At 43.1% G+C, this 26,713-nt stretch overlaps 2 long non-coding RNA genes across 2 annotated transcripts in view; one reads left to right on the top strand and one right to left on the bottom strand.

Moving 5' to 3' along the window:
* Positions 1-12,711, bottom strand: part of LOC144523608 (uncharacterized) — a 14,540-nt gene extending 1,829 nt beyond the window's left edge. Inside the window, exon 1 of the long non-coding RNA XR_013502525.1 lies at positions 12,451-12,711. This is a non-coding gene — a long non-coding RNA (uncharacterized LOC144523608). The remainder of the gene's footprint in view (positions 1-12,450) is intronic.
* Positions 12,712-13,335: 624 nt separating this feature from the next.
* Positions 13,336-26,713, top strand: part of LOC144523607 (uncharacterized) — a 28,168-nt gene continuing 14,790 nt past the window's right edge. The window contains exons 1-2 of the long non-coding RNA XR_013502524.1: positions 13,336-13,388; positions 16,631-17,130. This is a non-coding gene — a long non-coding RNA (uncharacterized LOC144523607). The remainder of the gene's footprint in view (positions 13,389-16,630; positions 17,131-26,713) is intronic.

Genomic DNA, 26,713 nt, shown 5'->3' with positions numbered 1-26,713 from the left:
CCCAACTCGGTCCTGATGTGATGCATTGAGCATGATTGGCATGCAGGGAGAGAAAATAAGCCAAAAGAAAGCAGAAGAACAAAGTGTTTGTCAAATGAGTCTATTATCCCCCAAACAGCTAATGTATTTGATATGATAATTATGTTTATTTATCTTCCAGCTACTTGTTACACAAATTAGACTTTAACAAGCGTATTAGGCAGAGGTCTGCATGGGAGAGACACTTTCATTCATAGTTTTCATGTTCATGTTGTTAGAAGTTATTTTTCTTTTTTTAAATCTAAATCTTATCACTAATGATGAAATATGCTTATAAACCATCTATAGTCAGTGTTTAAATCAGCATGGTTGATCTCAATCAAAAGAGCCCTTTACTACAGGACTGACTAAATCAAAAAAAAAAATCTATATTCTCATGTGGTGATGAAGTGTCTGTTACTCCTCATCTGCAAATCACTGTGTCTTATAACAGATCTTTTCTCCCCTTCCATTCTAGTTCATTCACCCTGCTCTAAATATTGGATTCAGACGGACTGGCACCGCTACAGCCTGCAGATAAGAAGATACATTGCTGGTGACATTTAAAAGGAGTCACTGCCCCCTCATCTGCCTGTCCATTGTCAGCATCATCCGTGGCCTATAATGAGAATGTGCACGCCCAGGCCATTATAAATAGTCTGTGTCCTGGTTAAATGCAACACCTCTCTTTGGGTGCTATGATTCAGTGTGATTCATGCCACTGTGTGTTCTCTCTATTCTCACTGATGAGCTGCATGACAGAGGGGAGGAGATAAGGGCTGCAATGGGAACATGGATCATGGGTATGTGTGTGTGTGTGTGTGTGTGTGTGTGTGTGTGTAGGCTGTGCCACGAGTGTAGTGGTGGTAAATTGAACAAAGAGATTACGAGATGGAGAGATTTGAAGTGCACAGCTGAAGTGCTAAATCTGTCAGCCCACTTTCAGAAAGAAAATAAGGCCTGCTTGAAGGAGGGAGGAAAAAATAGCGAACAGAAATGAACAATAATTTTCTTCACAATGAACTATAATGGCACATCTGTAATGTGTGTGGCTGTTGAGTTTGTGTGTGTGTGTGTGTGTGTGTGTGTGTGTGTGTGTGTGTGTGTGTGTGTGTGTGTGTGTGTGCAGGGGCAGGTGCAGCTGCTTAAAGAATGGGACACCTTGTTATAACGCTTGAGGCATTTCCCTACAGTGCATGCTGCACATCACCTCCTCCTTGGCTGTGATATATGTCGTGATTGAGTGATAGACACCTATATAATTGCACCCTGCTGTCTGTTGTCGATGTACTAGCAAGATAGGAGGTAGAGGCAAGAGCTAATGGTTTGATATGAAAGCGAGCCATGAAGGGCACCAAACTGTCCTGTTCACTCTGCGTGGCTCTCAACAGAATATGCTGCCGGCTTGTTTAGCTTCTAATTATTTACACTGATATCACGTGGCTTATTCTGCTAGGACTGTATGCATGTGTGTGCATGGATGTGTGTGTGTCCATGTACGTGTGCACGTCTGTGAATTCTAGTGCACCACCAGCTCCCAGTGGCCATGTGGGTGTGTGGTGGGTAGCTCAGAGTTACATTAATAGCCAAAGGGCAGGCAAGCAGGCAGGCAGGCAGGGAGGGAGGACATAGACAGGAAGAGGAAATACAGTTCGCTGGTCGCCCACCACTTCCTGTGTGTCTCCTACACTCACAGCCCACGGACCAGAGCTGCTTCTAAAACCAGTTTGTTTGCTTGCAGTGCAACAGAGATAACAAAGAAGCAAAGGTAAACATGCTGACAAAAGGGCAAAGGAATGCCTCTAACAAAATAGTGATGGGTTTGTCACTGTGGGAAGGTTATGCAAGTTGCTGGGAATGGCTTGCCCACACTGCCCTACCCTTTCATTTTCTACTTGCCAAGTCTGTGAGGTAAGGCAATCAAGTGTTACAGTGACAAAAGGAACACAGATAACATATCATATACACATTTCTTATACAATAATACAATAATGTCAACTGTCACTACATGATCAAAGTCCAATACAGGAAACATAAAACTTTAACCTAGCTTTATGTCAAACTGAGAGTGCAGTCAACAAAGCTGACATTCATTCCCCCTTAGAGATAACAAGGAGGATAGCAGTATTGAGACATACCCAGCAGAGGTCCTTCTTTCATTACAGTAAGTGTTGTTAGTGTCTCCCTATCTTGAAGTGGGGAGCAGCAGTGAGTAGGTAATGAAGTTAAACACAACAATTCAGGGAGTCCAGTATTGCAGCTGTAACAATGTAACAAATAACACATGCTTGCATGATCACATTATGCAAAGTTTTATATTACATTTTAAGAATGTTTTTTTGTTTTTAATATAATATGATGTTTCGGGACACATTTTGGACCTTTCACCCATTTTCGTGGGACTCCACAACACCATCAAAAAACACCCGCCTGTGCTGACAGACTGGATTGGCTGATAAGAAGCCCCTGGTTTGCACACATACTGTGCTCTGGTAAGAGGCAAACCCCCCCTGCCCTTCTGGGATCCCACATCCCAATTGAACTTTCCACCCACTCACCAAGGAATGCGAAGAGAGGGAGGGGAAGAGGGGGCTGTAAGAGGCGAAGATGGGGGCTAAGGGAGGGATGCATAAAGAAAGAAGTAAAGAAAATGAGGTAACACTGAGAACAACACATTTTTGAAATGCAGTGATAATAAGTGGCCATCATGATACTCTTCTCATCTAACTGTTTGTGTGGTAGATAGATAATGTGAGAACAAGGACAGGAATGCAACGTCAAAGCCAGCGATGACACATCATGTGGGTCCGTGATGCAGAAGGGGCCATTGGAGGGGCACTGCATGGTTGAGGGTTTTCCCCCCTCCGTTTTTTCACTGAACAGGTGAGGATTGACAAGACATGACAGGAAAGGGCATGGGAAAAAAAACAATGACGCACACACATGCACACAAATTGTACATTCACATGAAAACATATATAATTATCTAATGATATGGCGTGATGCGTCAGTGTCTTTGTCATTACTATGATTTGATTCACATACTATATTAATTAATAATATATATATATATATATATATATATATTCATAATAGTGTGTGTGTGTGTGTGTGTGTGTGTGTGTGTGTGCGTGTGTGGACACACACACACACACAGGTTGGTAGTAAGAGGGCTGCAACAACTTGGGATGGCCAAAAAGAGGGCTAAACAGCCTGCAAAGTACTGTGCCATATCTGCTATTATTGGCAACCACCACATATGGCAGAGACGTTGCTACTTATACCCTTAAGAACTGAGTATTGTGCTTATTAAAGTGCCCATATTATGCTCATTTTCAGGTTCATAAATGTATTTTAAGGTTGTACTAGAATAGGTTTAAATGGTTTAATTTTCAAAAAACAACATATTTTTGTTGTACTGCACCGCTCTCTCTCACTGCTGCAGATTCTCTTTCCACCTGGTCTCTGTTTTAGCTACAGAGTGAGACCTCTTTTCTTCTTCTTCTTCTGTACTATCTTTGATTGCACATGCGCAGTAGCTCAGATGTAGATCATGTCAGCTAGCTAGCTCCATAGACAGTAAAAGAAAGGTTGTTTCTCCAACTTCGGTCAGTTACAAGGCAGGATTAGCTGGGAGACTTCTAAATGAGGGCGCACATGGAAGTAGTTCTTTTGTAGATTATGGTGAACTTGTGTGTGTTGTAACAGTGCTTTGCTATTGAGAACGAGGTAGCATGCTAGTGTTAGCATGCTAACGGTTGGGGTCAGCCAGCTCGTTTCGGCTTGTGACATCACAAGCCGTGCCGATTTTGAACAGCTCACCCAGAGACTGAAGGCAGGACACATTCAGAAACCGTATCTCACTCAAAACAGCATGGATGGATTTTTTTCAAAGTTTGCATGCGTGTGGAAGCACCAGAGACGCAAAAGAACACCCCAAATCCCAGAAAAAGTGTTTTTTTCATAATATGGGCACTTTAAGTGATATTGTGAAGACCTGCAGCATGCCACTGGTCCATGAGTTTGCGTATGTATTGTACTGCATCTGTAATATTTGTGTCTCTTCATGTGGACATAAATAAATGGTTACAATGTGTGTGTGTTCTTTTTTAACTATATTTGTCTGGTCCAACAAACGGGAATACAGTATACTTGTGGGGTCCAGACAGCTTTGTGGGGCCAAAATGCTGGACCCCCCAACTTTAAAGGGCTGTTTGAGTGTGTGTGTGTGTGTGTGTGTGTGTGTGTGTGTGTGTGTGTGTGTGTGTGTGTGTGTTTGTGTTAATCTGTGTGTATGTGATGTTATTCTTATTGTCCCAGCAGCAAAAACATGTGCTTGTTTCATTTTGTTTTTGCCACTGGAGTATTGTCAACAACTTGCGAATGCCTCTCTCCATCCCTTTTCTCTCTTTCCGCAGACTTTCTCAGAGGACCTTAGGACTGATGAAAGCAGGTGCCTTGGCACGCCTCTCATTGAATTAGGAATTCCGCAGCGTAAAGTGGCAGCATTGTTGATGAAAGGTTAGAGCTGTTTCAAATTCTCCCCCTAAATGAAAAGGCCCTCTCTCCAGCGTTTGTAAAAAAAGAGGGATGACATTTTGGTTGCATCAGCTGTATATCTAAAGTGTCTGCTGCAAAATGCCAAAACGATCAAAGCCAAACAGGGAGGTAAATAATCACAGAGAGCACCTAGGCGCTCATTGTTAGGTTATCTACCCACAAACCTTAGTCAGACCTCATAAAATGTCATTACGCCCCTCAGTGATAATTCTGTGAATGCCCACCATTTAATGATAAACATTTACATGGTGGCAGTGAAAGGAAATTATCAGGTTTTACGGATTAGATTCGGTGGCTGAATTAGTGTCTGTTCAAGGGCAGAAAGGAGGATTGGAAACTCAGTGGGTGGAACATGAAGAGATTTCACAAGAGGAGGCAGGTGGTTGTGACAGAAGACATTAAAACCTCTCTCTCTCTCTCCCCCTCTCACTCTTTCTCTCCTTTCTTCTCGTGCCTACTTCCAAACACACCTCTATGACATCGTCACGGATGTGCATGGACACTTCGCTTCGGATCGAAGGCTGGAGGATAAAGAAGGGAAACATGTTTAAAAGTGCCACAAAAGCGCTCAGGATGTGAGAGGCTTGATCACTGACCGTCATTATCATTGCCCTCTGTTCAGGTCAGCCTTGCACACGTCACTACCTCTCTGTATTGTTCATTGTTATAAAGATCAGACATGCTATCTCCTTACCTCGCCAACATGCCGCTGTTCTGGCAACACAGACTCTCTGGCTACTACAGTGACTCATAGTAGAGCTCAAGCACTTCATGTTTGCTCCTCTTTTTAGCCATTTACATCCTACAAAAGGGAGGGATCATGCTAGAGGTTCAGTCATGTATAAGGATTATCAAAGGAACATGATGTCGAAAGGTAAACTTCAACTCTGCGCCCGCCCAACAGGCAGACAGGGCTGGGAGGCAGCGCAAACAGAATGGATGTATTTGCTTTTCATGTGAAAATCAATGGGCCCAGACAGATGGCGGTTTGTTTCCTCACTATTTACTCCCCGGCTCCATGACAAATGTCCTCGCCGCCCCTCCTGGGCTGACGGTGCACAGGTAAGCAGAAAGCCATCCCTTCCTTTCCCAGCCTAAATGGATGACAGATGTGCCAGCTACCGCCTTATTCCTTTCTTTCTTTCTCCCTCTGCCCCGCCATCCATTCCCTGCGACCTAGCTACGGCAAACAGCCTTGAACTCCTTTGAAAGGAAAAAGGTTTATTTGCTTGATAAGCTACTCCATCAGATAAACATATTTGTCTTTATCAGAAACATTGGCCACATAACACTTTAAAAAGCCAACTGGAAATGTTCCGCTATCAACAAAGCTTTTATTTATACAGTATGGTTTGGTGAGTCACATTGTAGAACAGGAGACAGACAGCATCTATGGTCCATTACCACCAAAGATAGATAGTGACAAATACGTTGATGAGTACTTCGTGCCAGCCATGCCTGAAGTGTCTCAACTCAGAGGGGGCGGTTAACTTGACCTGTAAAAGGTTGAGGTGCTCAAATGATCAGACACATGAACCATATATAGGATACCTCCTGCACGACTCATATATTACAAAAAATGATCCATGTATCCATGTAAGAGCATTACATCTCTTGTTCATTTGATGCAAAAAAACAAAAACAAAAAACTAATGTTGATCAGCTTGTCCACTCTGACACTATTTCCCTGGAAAGAAATTTACACAAATTGCTTTTACTGGAATCTTCAACTTCAACTTCAGCTTCAACTGGGTCTGTCTGAATATTTTTCCTGGTCTCAATCAGTACAAACTCCAGTTCTAGAGGCAGGAATGATCCTCACTGGAATCAGTGTGACGTCTGCACTGCTGAATCTGTGGATTTTAATAGAGCCCTGTGTGGAATCAGACTTTCCTTTTGCTGCTTTGAGAGTTATGTTTAGTCAAACAGTGGCACTTCTGCTCAAGTACACCAAGACAGCACAGAAGGTACATTTCTCTGATTCAGAAGTTTTTTTTCTGTGACTTCTTTTTCTGTGATTCACATTCACAGGCAGACTGCTGGTCACACATAGCAGCAGCTTGTAACAGAGGATGCTGCTTCCCCTTTATTTCTCCGTATTTTGCAAGAGAAGGAGGGGTGAGAAATGTTGAGGGGGTGGGTGCGGGTGAAAGTCAGCATTCCAGCTAGGCCAGAGCGGAGCAGAGGTTGTACGGGTATAGAGAGCATGGGTGGAGGTGTGGGTGTTGCGGTGGCGGCAGTGCTGGGGCGTAGCACAGTAAAGAGCAAAGAGCAGTTCCTGATTCCACAGCCCTGAGCTCACTACCTTTGCGGCTGCCACCAGCCACTCCTTTTGTCCTTCACACCATCTTCTTCCTTCTCCTCCCACTACCCCCCCTCCCTCCACCATGTCTCTCCATCTGAGGTGTTAACTCCTTGTTGGGCAGTTCCAGAGACCTCGGCATCGATGTCGGTTTTCATGGAAGCTAGGGGAAGAGGCGGGCATGCTTCTATGGATCCTTACTGGAAGTAAAGGCTGTGTGTGCCAGTAAAGTGGAATGATTCACTCCACAACTGTTTTCTATCCATTTGCAACACCATATAATCTGCCTGGCAATTAACTTTGACCTGGCAGGATGGACGTGTCAGCACACACAAATGCACGCACACACACACACACACACACACACACGCAAGAACACATACAGAGGACAGTACAGGATCAAGCAGGGAGGAACGGAGCAACTCAAGACAAAACAAGGTAGACTGAGGAGGAGCCCTGGATTGGTCAAGCCTGTGGTTAACCCATAAACACTGGGTTTAGTCAAGCTACAGTAAATCATGAATGTTGGCTATATGAGCATTAAAAACAATAGCAGATTAGTGATGAAGCCAACTGTTACTGTGTCACCACATTGAATATCTAATTCATGTCCACAATAGAGCATTATTTCAGCAAATAATAAGACTCATAAGCCAGATTGATAGGTGAATACAATAATTCCACATGGCAGAAAATGGTGACACACACACACACACACACACACACACACACACACACACACACACACACACACACACACACACACAGTACAGTATGAGAGGAGGAGGATGGGGTCTGAGCGCCTAGCACAGCCCAGTACCTGGAACAGACTGGGTAGGGTTTGGGAAGGTACATCTACACTTCTCTCTACACTTCTGTTTTTACACGACACACAAGCACGTGTGTGTGGTTGTGTGAGCTTGGCATTACACAATACAAGCAGTAGACCATGACATTTGAATGTGCTGACTGTCCTTTGGTAGGCGACGCACAGGTGACGTGTACACAGCGGAAAGAGATGACCTTATGATAGATCAACTGTTATTGCTCCCTCCCTCACTCTCCCTCTTTATTTCTCTCTCACTCTCCAGCCCTGTCGCTGTCCTTTGTCTTGTTCTGACCCCCCACCCCTCTCGCCCACGCTACCTGGTTCTCTCTCTTACACAGTTTAATAAAATAAACATAGCTCACATGGCTACATATTGTCCTCTGGCTGCAGGAGCTATAAAAAGAACCACTTGTCTGCATTTATTTATCAATGAATGTGTGCCTCCCCTGCTTTCACTTTGCAGGATCAGGTGGTACATGATTAAGGGCGCTATTACAGTTTGGCAGCTCTTGACTTTACTCCGTAACCTCTGCTGGCATAATGTACTCTAATGTGTTTGAGTTCCATTTGAACTTCCAACTATCCTGCCGTCCCTAGCATGTTGATGAAAAATGTCCACCTTTAGAGAGCACACTGCCGTGTGCAAGTGTAATTAGTGGAGAAAAAGTCAAGGGGTCCTCGAACCTTAAGACATAAACCATGGCACATTTTAATTGTGTGGTAGTTATAATGAAGCATGTATTTCATTCTGTTATTCACTCTTACTTTTATGTATTTTCTTTGGAGAGAAAAGATGGTTAATAAACTTGATGATCTGTGTGTGCTGTGCTGCGGTCTGCACACTGAATAGAGGATGTCAATGTAAACACAGACAGTCAGCGCAAAGGAATGTGTGAGGCATGCTAAAAACCCTGGGGACAAAGTCCAAAAGAAGAAAGGGAGGGGTGAAGAAAGGAAGAAAGGGGGAGTGAAATGGAAAAGGGAACAAGAGAGGGAGTTAAGAGAAGATTAGGTGAAGAAGAGTGTAACAAGGAAACACAGGACAATGTGAGAAGTTGAGAAAACGAGTGGGAGAGGAAACTAATTTTGAAGGAGAAAACAGGAGGATGTGAAAATGCAAAAAAGGAGAAGAATAAAGAGATGGAGACATGGTGAGGGGCCTTTTGGAGTGGCGAGATAAAGAAAGGAGGAATGAGGACTAAAGTAAGAGGGATAGAGGCCAGAGGAGTGGGAGGAAGTGGAGGGAGGGGGTAAAAAAGGAGGGGGACCTCACCCTCGAGGCAGAAAGATGAAAAGAGAGAGGAGTGGAGAGATAGCAGAAAAAGAGGGTGAGAGTATGAGGGAGGGTCAGTGAAGGGCTGAGGTGGCGGTAGATCATTCATTCGGAGTCGGGTGGCGTGAGGAAGGAAAAGCCATGAGCAACTTCAAAGGCCTCGGGAGGCCTTGACAGAGAGGAGGGTTAGAGTCCTGTAATCCTAAAAGAGGTTAGAGGCCTCCAACTTCTGTTCCTGGTGCTGCTGAAACTAATTTAGCCGGCGGGCCCCAGAGGCTCCCAAGAGGGGCCAGGTCGTAACCGGAGGAGCTGTGAGTTGACAAAGTGCAGGGGACTCGAGGTCGGGAACACACACGACAGGGCAGAATATTGAATATGCTCCTCACTGGCCGACAGTACGAATACAAATGCTACATGCTTTTATGAACAGTTGCAGAATCATACGTATTAAAATAAACAGATGTTCTCCCTCTGAAGGAAAATGGGGTCTGTTGTTAATATGCAATGTGTACGTTATCAGTGAGTTCTTGATCTGCCTACACATCAATGAATATTACATTTGCGCCTCCAAGAAAAATGCCTGGGTGAGTCTGACACTGTAGCTTGGCTTCTGAACAGAGACCGAAACAATCAAAACAGATGCCTCTCCATCCCAGCGAAGTCTAATTGACATGAGGTCGAGAAGGGAGGGGCATGTCACGTTTCAGCTCATCCACTCACACACACTAGTCACATTCAGGAAAAGTTGAGGTTTTATGTTCAAGCAATTATGTTTTACAATCACCCACACTGAATTCCTTCTTTGCTGACACATATGGAATTACTGCACTGGCTCAGAACCACCCGGAATGACAGAAAACCGTAAAATACATGTAGGCTCTGTGAAAGGAGACACTCTTGTGACGAAGCTTCGGCGCCTGCTGCTAGCCTTTGAATGGACTGAATGTCAACTGCAGAGTCCAAGTGTAGTCACATTGAAGAACATCAAGAGCCACAGCCTACATAACGCACAAAAAGCATTTGACATCTGGCAAAAACTAAAAAGTGTGGGGGTGCATAGAATGAATACATACATATATTCCTTTCATGCATTTAATGATGTTCGGTGCCTGTACACCTATGTATGAGTGTGTGTGTGTGTGTGTGTGTGTGTGTGTGTGTGTGTGTGTGTGTGTGTGTGTGTGTGTGTGTGTGTGTGTGTGTGTGTGTGTGTGACGGGGAGGCATGGCCAATGAGTCATCCTGTACTAATCATACAGAAAACGCTTGGAACTTGTTCATATCCTTGCCTGACTGCCCATATGAAACTGACCGTACACTGTGCACATGTAAACAAGCTGAAATCAAGCATTACGTTTTGAGATAATAAAACCAATACAAAAGTAATGAGCTGACTCACAGGCGTAGTCATGGAAAAAGCGGCTCTATGGTGTCTTAAAGGAGAAAAAACAGATTATCAACAAGGTAGGCAGCAAAGATGCTGTGGGTGTTTGTAGTTTCGTAGAATAAGAACACAGGAAGTACAATTAAAGGCTGCAGGTAAGTGCTTAGAGCTATGTGAGATCGTAGGTGTGCCTGTATGAGCAAGAGAGAAAGTGTTTATATGAGTTTCTGTGTTAAGATGTGTGCAATCGTGTGTGTGTATTTGTGTCTGGGGGCTACTGGCCCCTCTGCTCTGTGTGGGCTTTGGGTGTTGGTTTAATTATAGTGTCTTTGAGCCAGGAACTTCAAGCACTTCTGCCTGTCACAACCAAGAGCCAAAGTAAAGTAGATGTGTACACAAAGATATGGAAAGTATATAGTATAATAATGATCACACACCCACCCATCCGCCACAAAACACACACACACACACACACACACACACACACACACACACACACACACACACACACACACATACTTTCGTGTGACAGTGATTGCATTCTCACAGGCACAACAGGTAACTACAAACATGGTCAAACATGTTGCTAATAATACTGATAACATTGATGCTGCTATAGCAGCAAACTACAGAGAATGCAAACAACCCCATGTACTGTAGCTGACTGTATAGCACACCGTTATACCAAAATGACGGTGGCCATTTTCAACATTTGACCGTAACACGTGACCACAGGGGCAGTTTTTAATCACATGACAGTTGTATTTAATGTAACAGGCGCTGTTATACAGAGTAAACGTTGTAAACAGAACTAGTTTAGTTTAGCAACTAAAATACTTAGTTAGGGTTGGCAAAACATCGGAGATTGGCTTCAAATGAGTTACGTGAAACTATTAAAATAGGGCCGTACAGTAATGTTAGGTCACGGACGTTATTGCGTCGCTGACTAAGGTCTGTAAAAACTGAGCAAAAGTGACCATTGACTTTTGGTTTCACACGGGAAACAGGCCCCGGTCTTGCGAGTTGAAGTCCTGTGTTTGTTTGAACCAATCCACCACCCCAACCTGCCTATATGGAATTTGGCACTCTTATACTTTGTCACCTCATTTCCTTGTTTACCTGCAATAATACATTGGCCTTAAATATGAGTCGTTATCAGCTGCTTTGAACATACTAAACTTTAGTATTTATGAAGCGATTTAAATGCCTGTAAAAGCATGGTATTGGGTTGATGTGATCCACAATTAAAGCAATTTATAGGCTGAGTATGAAATATAATGTATCTCAGATAAGTATGTTTACCTACATCTGGTCAACAATTGTGAAAATTAAATCTGTTTTGTGATTAATATAACCATTAAGATATTCTCTTGGGAAGGGCAAGCTGTTATAATGTGTTGGATATTATACAGGTCTTTAGAAAGAAATGTATGATCCTTGCTGCAAGGGATACAAGTAGAACAATCTATTTTGGTATGTAAAATGCATTTAAAGTTGCCACAACAATTGTGTTGAATGATATTTTCCATAGGATTCCAGTCTCCTTCCCCTATACATAAGAGATTTATGGATATTTGCCAGGACTTAAGACAATTAGGGGAACCCATTCTTTACGTAACAAAGACAAATAATCTTCTGTAAAGTTTTCCTGCCCTGCTGGGAACCATTTTTATCAGTCAGTGGCACATTTTGGAAAGACAGCATATTCAATTTGTTTACAGCAAAACAAAATCTGTTAAAATGTTACACTGTTGCATGAGTAGGTATTCTAATCGATTAATGGCCAAATACGTATATATTTTCACTGATAGAGGGTACTTCAGCTTCAAAACACACCTTTGGAGAAATGATCTAATGAATTTACAGAGAAGCACTCCTTTAAAAGTAATCAATTGGGATACGTCGACCTCATTTTGGTGATGCACACGCAGCATAAAAGACTGGCCCGAGGTGAAAATAAGTGTTTACCTAGGGAAATGGAAATGTTTTTTAAAAAAATGATCACGGTGGTAGATACGGCATAATGAGCATTCCCCTGGTGGGGATTAAGGTGGACATGATAGATCCCACACTCCTCAATTTTACCTTAATGGAGAGAAGTTGGCCTCCCTCTGAAAAGTGCAGCCCTCACTCAGACACCCAAAGGTCCTGGGTGACCTAGTTAGGAAGTCCCTGTGGTGGGTTTTTGTAGTTCTTCTGACAGGCTCGCCTTGCATGTGAGCTCTGTTTTTAGCTACTTCACTTCCTTATCTGACTCTCACACTGCTGCTCGCTCCGCTCTGTATCTCTGGCCTCTACCTCCTACTCCTGCATTATCTGTCCTGTTTCACTGTGAAGGTGACAGTGGTTGCATAGGCAATGATCAGTCTGGTTCACCTTTCAGCTGCAGCTAATTTGCATGTGTGTAGGTACATGTGTGTGTTTCTGTGTGTGGGCTCCTCATGCATACCAGGTTTCTGAATAAGGTAAGCGCATTTCTAAGAATCTTCTATTTAGGAAGAGCATTGAGGTCATGATTGCGCAGGTCAGTTTGTGTGTGTGTGGTTTTATGTATGTGTGTGTGTGTGTGTGTGCGTGTGCATATGTGTGTGTGTGTGTGTGTGTGTGTGTGTGTGTGCGTGCGTGCATATGTGTGTGTGTGTGTGTGTGTGTGTGTGTGTGTGCGTGCGTGCGTGTGTGTGTGTCACCAATGACATCATCAGATGGCGGTTTGTGGGGGCCTGAATGTGATCGCAGGGGGAGAAATGTCACGAAGGAGCACAATCTCTTGCAATACAACGTGACAAAGTTTGCTATCCATCTCTTTTCTCTGCCCTGTCCCTGGTTGTGTCGCTGCATGATCATGGAAACACACTGTTATCACAGAAGTCACAAAATACTGTACATCTTCACAGCAAGACAGGGACAATGAGTCTTTCATTTCATTTTTATTTCATTCTTTACAGATCAAGAAGATAGAAAACATGTGCTATCTCAGCACATCCTCCAGTTCACAGTAGTTAAGGATTATATGTTGAAAAATGGTGAGTGTCTGTCTCTTTACTTCCCACGTCTCACACACACACACACACACACACACACACACACACACACACACACACACACACACACTATGCATTAACACGGGTGTTGCGATCACAGCTCTACATGGTTGTCAAGGAGATCAACTAACAACTAAGACTCATGCCTGTTCTTACAACTACTTTAATGTAAACACATAAGATAAATGAAAGGTGTAAACATGAACACATTGTACTCTGTTTTATTTCACAGCTCACACCTTATAGTTGAAATGCATTTTATTTTACATACCGGCTTGGCGATATATCACTTGCAGTGTAGTATCACAGCACAATGAATGTGAATATAGCGAGATAGTGGTAAGATAGTCGAACAGGCGCCCTGATGTATCACCGCTACATGCAACACAATGTCTTCCATGAGAAATGCAGAGGTGAAAGTGTGAGTGGGTAGAGGCAGCTGTCATTTGTGGGATGTGATGAATGACAGATAGTGGGGGGGTTCATCCCAGAGCCTGTCGTGACTCCCATCCTGACCCGAGCAGTGACCAGGAGAGTGGGAGGAAGCGAGAGAAAGGAATATAAACAGAAAGAGATGGCCCGATGTGGCGGAAGGAACAAGGGACGAGAGAAAAAGAAACGTGGGTCGACCTGTTTTAATTTTTCTCAGCAGTGAAACAAAGGACACGGCAGGAGGGGTAGGTGGGTGTCAGAGTGGGAATGGAGCATCATCTATTTGTCATCCATCTTTCTCACTCTCATCCCCGCTATCTCTTTTTTTCTTCCATTTCCCTCTTTCCACGCCTCTGTCCTGCTGTTTCGGGCTTCTCGTGGGAGTGTAGCAAAGGCAAATAAACAGAGGAGATTGTTTATTTGTGCCAGTGGGGAATAACAGTGCATTATTAACCTTGTATTACCTTGCCTTGGGTTACCTCTACCCACTAATTTATTACCAAGAACAAAGTGTAATGATTTCTTCTACTCTGGATATGTCTGTGTGACACAGTGGCTGTGGCAGAGGAGCAGAACCTCCTCCATATCTCACAACACGCCGAACACACACTTGGAACAAAGTAGGCTACACACACATATGCGTACAAACTTTCAGGGTTGTGCATGCGTAGGAACATTGACACATACATCAGAGAGTACATAAACACAAATACATACACACACTTCGATGCACAGAAGTAGATACGTGACAGAAAAAGGCAGAAACACGCACGCATGCACGCACGCACGCACGCACGCACGCACACACACACACACACACACACACACACATACAGATTATTGGCTTCCAGTGCCAGATGTGCCACCCACACACAAACACACAAGGCCTCATCGTTTGTCCTCAACAATCAGAGGAAGTTAGTCTGTGTCTCTTCTAATCTCCCCATGGAGGATGTGTTCCACCAAATAGGAACACTCACCACCATATTGAGCATTTAAATAAAAAGACAACCTTAACTATAGTTGTTCGTAGCATCAAACACCTTTCGTCTTCATTGCTTTTCATTTAAAGAAATGTTATTATCTAAGCTAGCGATCTAGCGATCTTTTCCCCAATTCTGTATTCCTATTTAAAAAATTTCGTTTGCATAATATCCTCAATGTTACTTAACAGAGAAACACGGAACTGCGATCATAAAGGTTTATGTAATGACTACCAGTTTTAATTATTTCAACTCTGTTTCTGAGAAATCCAACAGAACATGGAGGACGGCTCTAAATTAGACAGTACCCATGAGCCTTGGCAAGCATTGCTATGGAGAAGAAAGCAGTCATGGGTGCGAATCAGAGTGGTAGCAAATTTAAAATGCTTCATCACACAACACCTAAATCTTTAGCTTCCTCCCGCGGCTATCGCCACACGTCCCAGACTTTTAAGCTTTGTGATTGGATGTTTATTACAAATGCACGTTGGGCCTCGTTCTAACCTTCTACTTCTAATGTACACAGGCTTGTACACAGGCTTGTACCTTTTATTAAAGAAAACAAACTGTTTTTGATCTTTTGCACTGATGACTCAAACAAAAAAAGGTCTCAAACTGTGGAGTCACCTAACATTGCTATGAATGAAAATGAATGAGACTTGTACTTCTAACCAAGGATTCCTAAAGTAGCACCTCCCACTTCCTACCTTTTAAACAAATGAAGAAGAAAAAACTGTGTAGGGAGAAGGTGTGTAGGAGACAATTCATAATACGAAATAAAAATAACCTAATACAATAGGTGTAAATATAAAGAATCCCCTTTATATAGCAATGCTTTACATTGTTTTACTGTACATGCATGCACAAGACACAAAAGAATGAAGTATGTGATTTGATAATATTTGTTTCTGACATCAAAAAAACCACATGAGACAAGTGGGAACCAGGCAGCACTATAGTTCACTTAAAACCACTAAATGGAGCTGAATCAACACCTCTCAGTATTCATTGCCTGCCCATTACAATATATGAATGCATTCTATTTTAAGTCTTCATGCGGTTGTGTCCAATCTCTGTATTTCTCAAAAGAAAGAGAAAAAAAAACATTATTATTTAGGAAGCTGTTTACCAAATCATCCTCCTCCAATTTGTGTCACTGATAGGCTATACATTTCCTCCTCCTCATCACGTCAGAGCCAGAAATGTCCCAACTAACTAACCTTACGAGTCAATTGTTTCTAAAAACATTAGTAAACTACTCCACCCACACAGTCTTGCTGCTAACTCCCCTCCAACTTACAATTACTGTTAGAGGGAAAATCTGACAAGCCATCTGTGTGACCACTGAGCGAAGATGAAGAGAGAGAGAGAAAGAGAAAGAGAAAGAGAAAGAGAGAGAGAGAGAGAGAGAGAGAGAGAGAGAGAGAGAGAGAGAGAGAGAGAGAGAGAGAGTATTTTTACATTTGGCTCTCTGTGGGTTTAAATGGGAGAGGCAGCACAGAAATAAATATTGGTGTTCTGGAGATATGTATAAAAAAAGACAACACCAAGCAGAGACACAGTGGTGCGTCTGACATTCAGACATAAACACACACATGCACTTGGTGTGTACGTGCGCCTCTCCAGACACTTCATACAGAGGTCATAATTAGCTCATGCTGTATGCTGCTTGATCCAACACATCAATGTCCAAAAGCATGAGCAGCCTGTTTGTCTCACAGCAAGGGCTTTTGTTAAGTGTGTGTGTGTGTGTGTGTGTGTGTGTGTGTGTGTGTGTGTGTGTGTGTGTGTGTGTGTGTGTGTGATCAGATGGGTGTATTTTTTCCTGAAGCCCCGTTGAGATTTGCACCTCCCTCTGCGTGGCGTCTCCTCTCCTCAGACCCAGCCTGGAGGTGACGAGGCTGAAGCAGCACTCCTGTCTCCAGGGGATCCGCTGCGTAACAGCACAGGCTGCCGGGCACAAAGCTGATGTCCACCCTGCTAGAACACAGACAGAAGCGCACCAACAGAAGCTCCCACACATGGAACGCAAACAAAGAGGCATGTAGCCACATACGCTGATCCTCTCCACCCCCTCTTCCTTTCTCCTCCAAGCATGCATCAAGAGATGGGGAGTGAAAGGGAGACAGAGAGAGGAGAGGAGAGGCAGCATTGATTTTTGCTTTATCGTTTCAGAAAACCTGTTTTCTTGGAGAAATCGGTCGCTGAATTATTAATATCTTCATTCAATTTTGATGCCTTTCCCTCTTGTTGGAAAACTAGAGGTTCCTGAGTGAGGAGGTCCTGCATAGCCTCCTAAACACATACTGGTACTGCACCAGCATCCACACACACACACACACACACACACACACACACACACACACACACACACACACACACACACACACACACACACACACACACACACACACACTGTCTGTCTTTCACCTCCTGGCACTCCCTCCATCCTCTCTGGCTTGTGTGGGAGTGCATGTGTGTGCTGGAGAAATAAGAGGGGGAGAGAGATAGAGAGGGAGAATTAGATCATGTAATGAGAGCTGCTGGCAGTGTGACTAAATTGGCTAACTATAGCTAACAACATTACACACTGTCCATCTGGGGCCTAGCCTGTCCTCCCTCTGCTCTTCTTTGTATACTAGTAAAATCAGCCATGTAAAGGACTCCCTTTCTCCTGGCCAGTGCCTTCCTTTTGAGAAATGTAGAGCAAGCAGAAAATACTAGACAGTATGGAGAAGTTTTGTGTGCTGGATGGAAATTTGGCAAGCTTGGATAGAAAAGGAAAAAATGCTTTGGAGATTTGCAGGTTCAGTGCCCCCGTCAATATCTCCACGGTAACCAAAATGTCAGATTTAAATTTTAATGTTAAGTGAATGATTCCAATCCGGCAATCCAATACTCATTTGGCAATTAACATCCATGTATAGATTAATATCTGGCAATTCATCCCTGCATGCATTTTCCTTGCTTTTGATCAGTAATAGAAGAAAAGAATGAGAGAACGCAGTCTGTTGTGTGCTGTATGAAGTCTGTTAAATCCTCTACCCTGCCTGCTGTCTCTGTCTGTGTCCACAACTGGCAGCTCGCCTAGTTAGGAGGCCAGCGCCAGGCAATCTGTGCTCCAGCACCTATGCTGACCTAGCAGCTGCTGGACACCATGTGTGCCCAAGAATGTGGGCACTGGGCAGATGCTACGAGGCTGGAGGATGGAGGGATGTTGCAGGAAAAGAAAGTAAGAAGAAGAAGTAGAAAGAGAAAGGCAGCCGGTGCTTTCTGGCTGAGCTGCTGCACTTGAAAGTCATGACAGAGTTTCGCCCAAAAAGTTGCTCAGAAACTATTAAAGTTCAAGACAGACACTGGATTGGAAGCTTAAATTGAGCCTTGCTTTGTAGTAAAGTTATTTCTGACTGTACAGAGGGAGTAGTGATGTAGTAGTGTGTTGTGGGAGGATGTTTTTTTTCTGTTAGATGGGTGATTTGGAAGACCAAATGATAGATGGAGGTACATAGGGTCAGCATAAGCATCGGTTGATAGTGGAGGTGAGTGGGTATGAGAGCAGAGAAGAAAAAGCAAAAGAAGAGAAAGAATGAAAGAGAGGAGATAATGGCCAAGGAGTAATAGCGCGAGGCTCCCAGGCAAAGATGAAATATTTGCAATTCCACTGGGTCCCTGGGCTGCAGGCTCTCACTCCATTTGTATGGAAATGAGTTTGTCTTTCTTTTTCTGAGCGCAGAGGAGACCAAAGGGAGAGCGAGAGGAATGGAGACGGAGAGAAGGTGGGCAAACCGACTGACTGTCAAAGATATTGTGATTCCTGCCAATGCTGTTGGAAGGCTGGGGCTCGGTTGTTTCTCTGCGGCACATACGGTTAAAATAAATCTATGCGTTTATGACAGACTGATCTATGCGCCTGTCGCAATGGGAGCCAGTTTGCTTTTTGTAAAGCCCTTTGTCTGTTATTGACCATTTTTCTCAGCAATCTCTCTCTCTCTCTCTCTCTCTCTCTCTCTCTCTCTCTCTCTCTCTCTCTCTCTCTCTCTCTCTCTCTCTCTCTCTCTCTCGCTCTCTCTCGCTCTCTCTCTCTTTCTCTCTCTCTCACTCTCTATCTCTATCAGTGCCATCCTCCAGTCCAGGCCCACAGCTGGGACTACTCTGATCCTGGGCCCAGGCATGCTTTCTGCCAGATAATTGGCAGATGTTGTGGAAGGCCTCTGTTTTGCTATTTTCAGCTGCTCCTGTGTGTCTGCATGTGTGTGTCGGCTTCTGCGTGTGTTGAGTGATGCTGCCACACATGTATTCATGGCCAGCTGCTCATCTCTGCTACCCTGGGTGAGTGGGGAGAATGACATCCCATCTATGACACCCTCCACTTCCCTCTGTTTCTATACCCCCCCCCCCCACACACTCTCCCCTTAACTCCCTTCTCTTTCCCTCTCCTCCTCAGCCCTCCCTCTCCCTTTCTTTCTGAGTCACAGCCGCCAGCCACAAGTCTGCGTAGGTCTGAGTCATTCCTCAGCTCTCGTGAGATGGGCCCTGCTGTCTGTGAAACCACAGACATGAGATATGAGAAATGGGAAATGAGAGAACAAACAGACACACACACCCACACACACACACACACACACACACACACACACACACACACACACACACACACACACACAGAGGGTTATATTTTTGTACCAAGAACATTCTGGGATTGAATAAGCTTAGAGCCAGACTGGAGCACCTGTCTCTCACAATGAATGTTCACTGCTGCTGGTGAAGTGTCTGAGGCATTTGTGCGACACGAGTTTCAAGAGGCTTTTGTGAAGTTAACTTTACTTTCCACAACTAATGAGGAATGACTGTGTTTAGATCTCCATCAGATGGAAACATACTGTAATATTTTCAATCCGTCGACGAACTTAAAGAAAAGCATCACCTAATGTTTGTTTCTATAAAGCCAAACAGCAACCACTGTGGCCACAATTGGCACTTATTGGATGATGATAAAAACAATAATTTAAGTGTAGCACTGGTAGAGAAGAGTACAGTGGCCATGAGAGCTCAATGCATCACAACTTGGGAAAAACACATGCCAATAAAGCACAAGTAAACAAATGTCTACCATTTTCACAACGCATACTGTAGAAAACAGTAAAAAGGATTACAAACCCACATGCTAATACAGAAACACTTTAAATCTTGCACAGTACAACAGATATTTCTGGGGGCTAAAAAAAACCAGATAAAAAGCTAACCTTGTGTATTACCTCAGAATGATTCATATGCTGTATTGCTCGAGATATTGGCTACATGTAAAGTTAGCCTTTTACTAATTACTAGCATGTTCACCAGTTTTTGTTGCCCCCCAGAAACTTATATTGTGTAACTTTTTCTTTCTTCTGCCAACAACTTGTAGTACTGTACAGAACATGCTTGTAATAAAAAAAGACTTACATGTAGCCAATATCTCCAGTAATATATACAACGTCAGGCAATTAGTAAGTAAAATAAAGATTGAGATTCTGTACTTGCTTGTGTTGTCTGTAGGCTGGCGGTAGCGGTTTCTGGACACCGATCAACCCAGTAGCATATATTATATTTGCTGCCTTTTTTTGACCTCAAGTAAACTTCTTTTTTGCTGGCCTGGTCTCAGAGTTGTGCTTTTGGGTTCAAACCTGTTTTTACTTGTAGTCCCACTTCAAGTGTTCAGCATGTCACATGCAAAATGTTTGATGAGTTCATCTGCATATTTTTCATCTTGTCTCGCACACTTTCACGGGCACAATGTATTCAGAGACTGCATTCAGTGTTCTGTTGTGTTCTGTAGCTGATGACTCACTGCTGTTATAACACCCTCAGCATATCTGTTTGACACCCACTGAGACCCACTATGTATTTAATAGTGTGTGCGTTTTGCCAGCGTGATCCTATGTGTGTTAAAATCCACAGGTTCCATGCCTAATGTTAGAACAAGGCTGGATATTGTCATATGGGAATAAGGAATAAAATGGTTGTTTTTGTAAGTAGCCTAATAGCAGAGTCTGTGGCAACAGCAAAGCAAACGCTAGGAGGGTTTTAGCCCACAAAGCCGCTACTATGCACAGTATTATCTCCAAAGAAGAAACCGAGGAAGCTTTTCCAACTCGAGATCAAAGAACTTTACCTTGCTGATTAGAACGCAGGGCAGCTCAACTTTCAGATGCAGCGCTGCTGCACCATTCCAGCATAAGAGGATTAGTGATTTGACTTGTTAAACTACACAACAAAACCACAATAACTAAGGATCAGAATGTGAAAACTTAGTTTGAAGTGTGGAGAGAGGCATCCATGTATGACATGAATACGTAGATTGGGGGAGCATGAAAAGATTTCTCTTGCTGAGTTCAAGTTTTTAGTAGGGGGTTTAAAAAGTCTGTAGTCTTGTTGAATTTTAGAAAAGAATTAAATTGCTGTGCTTTGATGTATTCTTAATTTACATACCCATACATGTTCCAATGTCCCGCTCCTCTCATCAGATCCAATTTCAGTATAAATCTCCTACATCATTATTGGTCAGTGGCCCTGCCCTTTCAGGTCATGCTGCTTCTACCAGCCTGCGCCCCACTTCCACCCTCCTATCGCCCTCAGCGCTCTGGCTAAAAGCCTGAGGCGATGGTCAAGAGCTATTGATCCCCGGAGTTGAGAGTTCACATAGGGACAGCATTGTCAGGGGTCTAGGGTCAAAGCTGGGTGGGTCAAGTGAGATTGAATGTGCCCGCCTTGTTGCCAGGAGCTATGGAGGTCAGCTCGGCCCAGTTCATTCTGTGACCCTGGCAGCTCAATAGTGGGTTACGTCCATTAATGGAACTCTGATTCGTCATTACATATTTTAATTCGCAGCCTGCGCATATTATTCCCTTAAGGATAGAGGAATGGCCGTGCAGATGCACACGTTAGTCCCTTGGATTGATTTTGGATGGCAATCATCTTGACCTGCAGGCAGGGGGCTAGCAAGGGATTGGTCCTTGTCAATGTAGAACAATGGTTGCTGATTTTGTGGTGTTTTCAGTGTATACTCCTTCCAATTAAACCACGTAGCTCATCAGCTAGGTCAGAAGGCCAATGGCAGATTTGCATGGATAGACACTTTTCATCAAATCCTTTGCCTTTTGAACCTACATCATTGCAGAGCTTAAAGAAATACTTCCACAACCGGGCGTATTCTCTTATCTTTGTAAAAGACATTATAATAGAAAGTAGGTGGTGATTTAGAACTACATTTTGGCATTCGTTCTCCAGTCCAAACCCCCTTGAAAAAGCTGGGAAGTCATTTGTTTTCCATGGGAATTCTCTGGCTGTCGTGCAGCCACACACGTATACACACACCCAAACACACACCTACAAATACATCTCACACACGCAACAGTTAGGGATGCTCACACAAGGCTGTTAGCATTGGCACAGACCAGGGATGGGAAGAGAGAACGGAAGCCGGAGCAGAGAATGTAGTAGGAGGGTGTATTTGTGAACAGCGAAAAAATAAAGACAGATATACAGAAAAGAGGTTACAACAGTTTATATGCATGGGTATTCAAAAAGAACACAGTGGATAAAAAAAAGTTGTGTACCACTGTTTTGGAGAGAAACCAAAGGGGGGAAAAGTGTTTATGCCTTCTTTATTTTTACCACTCAGTCACTGAAGACAGTTCTGCAGTAAGAAAACAAGCTTCCAGCAGATATTTTCTTTTATATAATAAATAATAAAAGCTTTATAACATGTTTTACTTTTGTCTTGTGCCTTCAGTCGCACATACTTCTTTCCTTTTCCACTATTTTTTTTAAATCATCGTTCATTTATACTTGTAGCCCCCCTCTTTTCCCTCTCTCTTGCTCTGCCTGTCACTGCGCGGTGTGTGTAGGCAGCATTGTGATAGGAATAGATGTTCCCCCTAAGCGAGACCTGCAAGAACCATTTGAAAAAATCAGCTTAATGGAGAACAGTAGGTAAGGAGTGGGCAGCTTGTACTTTATTTCCAAGCCTTTTTCTTCTATTCTTTCCCTGCTGCTCCCACTGTCTGTCATTTGCTCCAGATCTCTGTCTTTTGCGCTCTGCCTCCCTTTTCACCGTTTTGCTTTCCTCTCCATGCCCTCCTTTTCACCCCTGTCTTCAACTTGAGCTTGTCTTCCTCCACTCCAAATGTTTCTCTCTCAGGTGGCACATCCTCCCCCTTATCTTCCCACCACCTCTTCCTCACCTGCCACACTCTCCCTCCCTGCCTGCCCTCTCCCTGTCTATATCTGTGTCTATCTCTCACACTCTCCACCCCCTCTCTTTGCTATATTTTTCTTTCACTTTTCTTTCTTTTATCTGGGCACACATTCCTCTCCTCCCACACTCGAAATTCTCACTAAATGATTCCAAGTGTCTGGGCCCCGTGCCTCCCTGAGCAGGCAGCACAGCCACCACATACACACAGACACACACATGCACAGCTACACCCGCAGAAAGACGTACGTAAGCACACGCAAGTATCATTCTGGGTGCTGCAGAAGGGGGATAACAAAGTTAACAATAGATGGAAAGAGAGAGAGAGTGATGGGAAGGCTCTTTGTTCAATTTTGTTGTAAGAATGTCTGGCTTTTAGTTGATCTCAGTGATTGATTTTCATCAATCCACTAGTTAACTAACCATCCATCCAGCTAGAGACAGTCTTTATTTTCTGTTGTTGTGACACAGTTCTATACTGCACATTAATTCTAAGCAGGTTTTTCAAGTGTGCGTTAATGCTTAAAGAGCAACACAATTAAGTTTATTCAAAAAAAAGAACATGTATAGGCTACTAAAGGATATTGATTTGTTGAGTGTCCTACTGATGTACACTATTGTCCCACAATGCATTTCACAAACAGAGGATCTTGAAAATAATTTAGAAAGAATATATGGCTATGGTGGTGAGACAGTTACAGGAATATCTCTAAAAACAAAAGGTAATTAGTAACCTTTTCAAAAAACATTTTGCTTTCTCTTTAAAAAGTTTATATGGCAGCACTGAAGTCCAAAGTCGCAGTTTCACTGACGTCCATAGCTGCACAGATGTGCTTTGAGCTAAAATGCTGATGTCAGCATGCTAAAATGCTCACAGTGACAATGCTAACTGGTTGAATATATAAGGTATAATGTTTATCTTGTTCACCATCTTAGTTTAGTGTGTTAGCATGCTAGCACTTGCTAATTTGCACCTACAATGTACAGCTGTGGCTGATGGGAATGTCAGTAGTTTTGCAGCTAAATTCAAAAGTCAAATTACGTAGATTATAGGTTAAGGCATTCCCAATGTTATTACAATTCATCATAAGGGAAACATAAATGTCTGTACCAAATCAACCAACCCATTCACTGGTTGTCAAAACATTTTACAAAGGTCAACCTTATGATGGCGCTAAAGAAATGTAATTAGGATTCATCATCTGAGGACCATGAATGTCTGTACAAAATGCCATGGCAATCCATCAAATACTTTTTGGCATATTTCAGTCTGAACCAAAGTGGTGGGCCAACTGACATTGCCATCCCTAGAGCTATGCTGCTAACATGGCTAAAAAAATGGAGGCTATACTACTACAATAATATTGCAAGGAAAAACAGCTTGTGTCTGTTGTACCAGTGCAGCCATATCATCTGCTTTCTCACACACACAAGCGTCTCCAGAGTGAGCCACATACAGTATTTGTGTTTTTATTGTCTACAATGTTTTGTAAATTAGAGCCGGTTAATAACACAATATATTAAACTGCATGTTTTATTTCCATGGCAGCAATCATTCCTTATCTGATTAAATGTCACATTTTTCATTTTGCGAATAACTCAATTGGGAATGAAACTGTAAATAATGATGAAATCATTATTCTTTTCTCCATCTTGCATCATGCACACTCCCTCTGCTGTTTTCTGGTGCCTGTTTCTGTATTCTTTGAGACATCAATAATTCAGGCATGAAGTTGAGGATGAATTATTCACATGCTGATGTCAGACATAAATGCACTGAGTACGTGTACCGGCCGGGCCTGTACCCCACTTTTAAATGCATAGGAAAAGGGGGCTACCTGGGTTCCACAAAGTCAGCCATACTCCCACCCTCTTTCCTGCCAACTCTATTTTTCTCACCTCGCTGCATTCTTCCTCCCTGTCAGCCGTCCCATTTTCACTCCCTTCATACGCATTCAATTCCCCTTTCATTCTTTCTTGTCACCTAGATTACATGCATGTAAAGCGAGGCGCTTCTGTTTGAAAGAGACAACACAGGGACAAGGATAAGTAGTGGTGGCTGAAAAAGGGATTTCACTGCCTATCCTCTCAGCACACAATGCCAAGCCAACAATCCTACAAACTAATCCCATCGCTGCTTAAAACTCGAGGTGTAAAAACATTGCGGGGAGCCAGGCAAGAAGGCAGGCAGACAACAGCAGCGATACAAAACACACACTCTCTTTTCCCCTTTCCCCCCCATTTTCTTACTTTCTCTGTTTTCCTGTCATTTTCTCTTTCTTTCTCTCTCTCAGTCTTTTTCTGTCTATTTCTCATTAAAACAGTGCTAGTGTGAGTCATAGGCCATTACTGTATTATCTAGCCGTTGGGTCTATTTAGACACACACTGTCTTCTTAACAACTGTTCACATTAATCATTTGATTCAGCATGGCGCTAATTAGGATTTGTCAATACTATTAATCTGCTCATCCAGCCCTCATGCGGATTTGACTATCTCAGTGATTAGACCAGCAGTTGGTAAAGTAGTACCTGTCTCCTGGCCAATACAAGGAAATGATGAGCAACGAGGAGGGAAACCGCCAAGAAACCGCCAAGACAAGCGTTGTGTTGGCAAGCATTGGCCACGAGGAAGTATTTCAGAGCGAGACAGTGTGCGTGTTTACATGCATGATAAGAGATACCGAGATATAGAAACATCGTCGCTGCATTCAGGATTTAGCGGCGCCCAGGACGGCTGTGATTGGTTTAAAGAAGTACAAATAAGCTAGAGCATTTTTTTTTTTTTCCTATCCCAAAATAGATAAGCGGTGTAGCCATAATACAACTAAAGTGAATGTGCTGTGTAACTTTACTCCAGACTGGATATTGATTCTGCTTTTAAACATAATCGGTAATATATAACAGAGCCCTTTCTGCCAAATCTAACTTTATAACCCAATTTGCTATTTCAGTCAGTTGAACCCCCTCAATAGCCTGTACAATCGGAGCCATGGTGGCTACAAAGATACCATTTGGAGACAACAAGAACTGTTTGAAGTTTCAGACGCCAGTAGAGATGGCTGGCAGTGAATACAATGTGAAGGAAGTTGAAAAGCTCTTTATCTGCTCCTTTTCACTATCACATACTAAGCAAAGCCATTTCTACTAAAAACCTTCTACAGTGACAGTGAATAAAAGAAATACAGTGACAGTGAATAAGCCCATACTGCATAATATATTTTGTAACAAAACAAGGTGAACCTTCCCAACACTGTAAGTTAATGCCAATTAAATGAATGTGATTATTGTGATGGAAGACACGGGAGGTAGATGAATGATTGAATGAGCTGAGCCAACATAATATTAGCAAATCCAAGTCCTGCAGAAGTAAAAACAAAAGAGCTTGAAGAGCAACAAAATAAAAAACCTGAGCCAAAGATGGAGTCGAGCAGAAGCTGCTTGAGAGATGAAAGGCCCACAAAATTCCACACTGAAGGCTTCTCCAGTGTGTTTTTCTCCTTTGGAGAACTAGTTTCAAATGTACTTTACTCCACAGACACGCAAATCTCTAGGGAGTGGGCTGAGGTGTGACAGAGCCAGACATTAAACAGAAGCTAGGCCAGGTTAGAGGGGCCAGGCGTGGGAGACAGGAGAGAGCCTGTGGGATAGAGCCCTGTGT

The sequence above is a fragment of the Sander vitreus genome, chromosome 9, assembly GCF_031162955.1.
Source record: "Sander vitreus isolate 19-12246 chromosome 9, sanVit1, whole genome shotgun sequence".
Classification (NCBI taxonomy): Eukaryota; Metazoa; Chordata; class Actinopteri; order Perciformes; family Percidae; genus Sander; species Sander vitreus.
The sequence above is the reverse complement of the archived record's forward strand: the minus strand, read 5'-3'. Positions and strand labels throughout refer to the sequence as shown.